Below are 6,796 nucleotides of genomic sequence, written 5' to 3' on the forward strand. Positions count from 1 at the left end.
TATAATATTGATCTGCATCAACTGCCCTGTAGCACCTGATGGCTGTTTTTTTCTCTCTCTCCCCACTTCCCCAAAGCCACAAGCTGTACCATAAGAACAAATGGTGGTGCAGTAGCTTTATAATATAAACAATAAATGATATGTCATGTATATATGTTTCTGAGGTAAAGGTGCTGTGAGGAGCTTGCATGAAGTCTATTTTCATCTAGCTTAATTAATGACCAATGAGATTGCTTAATATCTCAGCATTACCATGTCTAGCAATAGTGCACTAATATTATGCAACTGTAATATGTTCTAAAGCAGGATAATTTGAAATCCATAGGTATCTAAAGATTTCTGGTGACAGCTGATGCCAGATTTGGACCAAAACAACATAGAAAATATTTACTCAGAAACAGCTAGCAAAATCTCATGTATACAATAGGATATAGATTTGCATCCAGTATATCATCAGATGAACCATAGCATATACAATATCAGATTGGAGCAGGATGAGGTCACTTTATTACATTAAGCCCTTTTGTATCTCCTTAATACACCCAAAATAGAATGTTTATCCAAAAACCATATTTTTTAACAAATAACTGATATTTGATAATTCTTAATAGATACTTGTTGAAACTAGTAACCAAATTTTTACAACACTCTGTATAATATTTTGGCTATAATATACCAGGTGGGATGGATCTGACCATGTCTGACCTAGTCCACTATAAGCTTCCGCTATACTGGGAAATATAGATTTCTTGATGGAAATTTAGTCATCATGGTCACTGAAGTTTCACAACTTCAGTGCTTCATTTTGTAAAAAGAGATGTCTAAAGCAGATCAGGTGAACTGCACCTTCAGGGCGCGCATATTTCTCCATTGGTTATAAAGGGAGGATAGATCAGCTGTCAATACCCACACTGTAGAGATCTAAAATTAAGTAAGAAAGATAGTTCACATCCTTTATGTCATCTGACTTGCTCTTTTCTGACCAGTCAAGAAGGCAACTATGAGGACTTAACCCTGCACTAAAGCAGATGAAGTAGTAAGTGCAGAAAGAGAGATTTGCAATAAAATAATAAGAAACATACCTCGTCATTTTGTACTTGTTTGCAGGAGTACATGGAAGAATCAGAAGATGCATTTCATTGTGTCTCTGGTGAGACACATCAACTAGTAGCTGCCTATGGACCTCTTCACTGCTCTCCAACTGTTTCTATTTTTTTATTAAGTCTGAGTGGAGGAAGATATGATGCAGTATCACAGTCCCATTCACTACTTGCCTCATACACTGAAGCTTCTGAAAAAGGAAAGTAATGGTTTGTTCCTGAAGTGGTGATATTTTCACTGAATTTTTAGTTTTAGTTTTCCCAGAAAAATGCACAACAACTTCTCTTCCTGCTGTAGCCAGCAGGAGTGAAGTATCACTGTTATCTGAAACACCACGTTGCACAAGTGGGTCGTGTAGTAGGAAATGTAAAAGGAGCGGGAGGTCATGGACCTGCAGTGACCTTTGTGCCAAGATGGGACAGTAAACAAACTGCCGACCCTAAGTATTTAGCATTTCTGTGGTGACGCAGGGAATGTAACCAAATTTCTGGTTGCAGATTTAGCGTACATGAATCACTGTTTTAGCATAAACATATTTAGTATTTCGCGGACCATATGGTAAGTAATGTAACAGCTTAGATGAGCTGATATTGATGCCTTCGATTCACTATGCCATGGTATCTTACAGACTTTCTTGTGTTGGGAGAACTGGAAAACTTACTCATGATAATTATATGTAGCTGCACTTGGATAAACTTGTGGATAGATATAGGGAATAAGGGGTGCTTCTGTGTCATGATAAATCTAAGGTGATTCTGTACTGGCTCTGGCTGGGATGGAGTTAGGTTTCTTCTCAGTGGCCTGTACAGTGCTGTGTTTCAGATTTGTGGCTAAAACAGTGCTGATAAGACACCAATGCTTTGGCTATTGCTGAACAGTGCTTGCACATTGCCAATGCATTCTCTTTTTCCTACTCTGCCTCCCAGCAAGTAAGCTGGGGATGGGCAAGAAGTTATGAGGGTACAGAGCTGGGACAGCTGACCCCAACTGGGCAGAGGGACATTCCATACCATATGATATCGTGCTCAGAAATTAAAAAAAATGAGGTAGAGGAAGAAGAAATGAGAAACTTTGGCTTTCAGGGTGGCCATTGCTCAGAGACTGGCAGGGCATCGGTCTTCTTGTGGGAGGTGGTGAGTGACTTCTTTATGTTGCCTGGTATTTTGCTCTTTCCTTCACTTATTGAACTGTTTTTATCTTAACCCACAAGCTTTCTGGCTTTTGTTCTTCCTGTCCTCTCCTCTGTCCTCTTGCACCTGTATGGATATGCCATGTTTTTTAACTTTTATTTGGACAATTACTTCAACAGTCTCAAGTGGCCAACTTCGGCAACTACTGTATGATACCGTGGTAGCTAGGAGCAATTAGAATCTCTTTAAGGACATTCACAGCAGTAGGGCCAAATACTGCTCAAAAAAATATCAGTCGTGAAGTTCCTGTTTGCTTCAGTTCTCAGTAGGTTTCAGTCACAAGATAAAAGCGGATGATGTCCTGAACTCTGAGAAACACTGGCTAGAACCCAAAGTGAATAGCAAGAAGGCAGGCTACCAAATCTGTGTCTTTGCAACTCTATCTGTAATTATTTCACAGTTTTGCCCAGAGAACTGATTAAAATGTTGAATAAGATTCAGCCGCAAATAGGATCTCCGTATTTTTTTACTAGAGACTGTCCTCTGACAGTATGTTACAGTTATTCTGTGGGATTTATCAATTTACCACTTTTTAATCCCTTCAATGTTGACTACACTGATTTTGTACAGTACTAATTTTCATCATATTTAATTAAATCAAATATTTTACAACAGTAAATTTGTTATGTCAATACAGTTACTTTCATCAGCTGTACATATAATCTCATCGAAGCAATACCAAATTTACTCAAAAAGATGTAATTTCATTAAAACAATGTTCCTTGGTGTTAAATACATTAATCTCCTTCAATTCTTTATTGATCATATCAATATCAGCTCCTCTATGATTTTTCCAATGGTAATTTCATGCTGACCAATTTAACACGTCGCAGGAAGCCCCATTTTCTATATTTTTCAATTATTGATGAGTAATTACTTGTGTCCTGGAATATTCTGTCTTCCAATATTTATTACAAATCAATGTCGAGACTTTTAAGAACTCCACTGACCTTTTTCAAAGACATTCAGACACAAGTTGTTTGGTCCTGAGTATATAATCTTTAAATATGATAGTTGTGGCATGATATTATTCTTAACCACTGGAAGAAGAAAAAAAATATTTCTTTAACATCATTTCTCAGATATAAGCATGAGATGGATAAGTCTGTTAAATATAAGTGATATAAGTCTATTTTATCAGGGCATTTCTAAGTTTTTCCAGTAAATATCTTACCTTGCTTCCTCCAGAAAAACTGTAGAGAAGTAGCTGGTGAATATTTCAGACTTTATTCTGTTGTGACACATAATTTAACATCTTTTTCCTGGACTCACACCTGTATAAGAGATTTCATGATGTCCTGATATATTTAAACATTCCTTCTCACTGTATTTATGAAGAAACCAGTGAGAAGGGTGCAAGGATAGGAAGTCCTCAGAATATTTAAAGATAAAGGCCTTACGGCCAGGTGATGGCATCTTGTTATTATGAGCCCTGTACATGCCACTGCTCTTTCCTCTGCTTCTTCATCAGATCATATCCTTAGCCACTTACATCATAAGGCTTTCATGCTCACCTTTTCCTGTTCTCATCCATGGTCTGCATTCTAACCTACTGATTTATTCCCATTGTCTTCACAAATTCTCTACTTTCTTTTTTAAAACTATTCAATTATTTATTTCACCTTTTTTGTTAATCTTGATTATTTTTAGCCAAAGATAGCTTTTGTGATTGCTGAATTGTGCTCTGGGTCAAAGGTTCATCATCTACTCCTTCTGCATGCAATGCCCAATTAGCATTCACATGAGTATATTTTTTTTTCTTTCCTGATTTTGCTTATTCTTTTCAGTTTGTAAAACTGACCACTCAAAGGAACAAAGTATGAGTATTATTGGCCAGAACTAATATTCTGTATAACTATAGCAAAAAAAGCTAGATCTTGATTGTCCATATCAGCCATCAGATTTTAGAGCAAGGATCAAGTCCTCCTCATAGATCTACTATAGAATTACTCTGAGCTTGTTTCAACAGTTTGTCTATCAGAAAGTTATTGATTTCATTGCTTAGAAATCCAAATTGTTTCTAACAAATGCAAAATAAAACCTGCAGTTAAAAGTGTCATGGATCAAATTTTCCTCTCCTAGATCAAACACTGCTATGATCAAGCAACTTTTCTCAACAGATGTCATATAAAAATTGCTGAAAAGGTGTCTATTCCCTCTAACATATACATTTATTCTCTAAAGCTAATTTTAATCAATATGCCCCTCTGTGATTTATGTCTGAATACTAATCTATACGTTTTCTGCTTCCTGTCCTTTTAAACTTTCAGTTACTTTGATGTAGAGAATATATTTACTGCAGTTTCTCTTGCCCACATTTTCATTCTTTTCCAAGGTGTTGCCGGCAATGTTAACATTCAGATCATGTGAAACACCCTTCCGCATTTCAGTAATACCCACCCAATCAGATATTGTTTCATAAATTCCTCTTGTTTATTACCAGGGCTCCTAGCTAGTACTAATATAGAGACCACCGAAAAATATCTTCTTTCTCCATATCCTGACACCTAGATTCTTTATATCAACTTATTTTATAGACCCATGAGCAAAGGATTGTATATTATTTCACAGTTCTTTGAAAGTCACTGCAAGCTGTCTTAAAATGAATTTTGGTTTAATGGGAATTTTGTTAGATTAAAACCTTCAATATTGTCAGATATTTTTAAAAAATAAGTGAAAGTGACCAAATTAATTCATTTTCTCCAACAAAAAGACATGACGGCCATAACATTAATAATTTAAATGACTATAATGCATTACAGTTATAGGAATCAAATTGCCAATCTGGAATAGCCATTACATTTTCAACGTTCATGAACAATGATGTAGATGTTGGTTCCCTAATCATTAACTCTGCAGAAAGACTAACCCCTCTCAGGAATTTGGCATATTTCTTTCAGGTGCAAATTAAGGGAGAAAACTATATAGCAACAACAGTTTTTACAATACAGAATTTAAACACTTGAATATTTTAAATGGAAGAAGTGATCAAATCAAAATTTAAGTGAACACATTACTGTGACAAGCCTGCTAGATTCAGTATACATCTCCCAGTGAATCACTTTAACATCTTTTTTTTAACTGCATTGCTACATTAAAAATTACTTTTAAAAGATTTTAAAGGTTATGTACAGTAGGTCTTCACAAGACTGAGAGTCTGGACAGGTCCAAGTGCAATTAATCTATTTGGATATAGGCCAGTGGATTATTTAAATACACAGTTTTAATGGTACATGTTTAAGTTGTTTATCTCCTCCTGAACTAGAGAAACAAATCCTACAATCTGTGATTTTTAGAAGTATTTAATTTTATCAGTTTCAATCTTGCTGCCTGACAGTTTTCCCTGTTTATTTATAAAGGGGGGTGGGGGGTGCATGGAAAATGTTGACCTAAAAGCTAAAAGAATGCATACAAAAGTTAAATAAAGACCTGAGGAAGAGGTGAATATTTAGGGTAAGTCTTCCTTTACTTGAACCCTTCCTGTTAAATGTCATCATAAAAGACAGCCTAAAGGGTCTGTCAATAATGTATATTTCATAGCAAAATAAAATGAAGAAGAAGGAATTAAGAAGAACACATCCCACCTACCTTTATGATCAGCTAAAATATAAAGGAGATTCACCTGGAATACGGAATATGTTTCAAAAGTCAATTATCTCTGATAGTGTCTAAAAGACTATTAATAAGTATGGCTTTCTACAAAGCAGAATGTTGTGGTCTGCACTTTGCACTCAATTTCGAGGGTATTTGGCTTATATTCACCCAACGTGCAGCATAGCCAGAGAAGTTCATGTCTGTCCACATCCATCGACTTGCACATCTTCCCTTTACAGATGGGAAGACAAAGGAAACTCTCAGAGTCTACAGAGACTCAGAAGTTGTAAATAGACAATAGTTCTGCTGTGGGAACACAGGCTTTGGCATTTCCTCTGTGTATCATCCTAAATAAACACTTCACTGTGTTAACTTGAGAAGAACTCCAATACCTCAGACTCAAACACCGCTTAGAGATGGAGAGTTGGGGGGGGGGAGGAAAGAAGCTTGAAAAAAAAATATGATTGGATTGCCATGAAATCAAGGTTTGATAACCAAATTGCCTTTCAGTGTTCCATTGACATGTCTCTCAGTTCTAATAATGTAGGACATCAATTTCTACAAAATTAAGCACAGGACATCTCCCACAGGGCTTTGCAAAACATTCTTATGATGTGTGGGAGGCAAAATGTTGCTTTGTTTTTTCAGAACTCTCTTCAGTGCACTTGTAATCACATTGATTTAAGGACTACTGCTGTGTACAACTCCTCACAGGTAACCCAAGACAGCCAAGAATTGTTCACTTCCAGGAAGAGAAACCAGCTTCTGTGGGGCTGAGCACCCCAGACAGGGTTGTGAACAAGTATTTCATCAAGAAATTCTTCCACTTCTAAGAAGAGGAGGAGACAGGAACAAAATATGAAAGATGATGATATTGTGGTTAATGTCAATATTTAGAAATTATTGAGAAC

The sequence above is a fragment of the Pygoscelis adeliae genome, unplaced genomic scaffold (assembly GCF_000699105.1).
Source record: "Pygoscelis adeliae isolate BGI_AS28 unplaced genomic scaffold, ASM69910v1 Scaffold175, whole genome shotgun sequence".
In the NCBI taxonomy this organism is placed as follows: Eukaryota; Metazoa; Chordata; class Aves; order Sphenisciformes; family Spheniscidae; genus Pygoscelis; species Pygoscelis adeliae.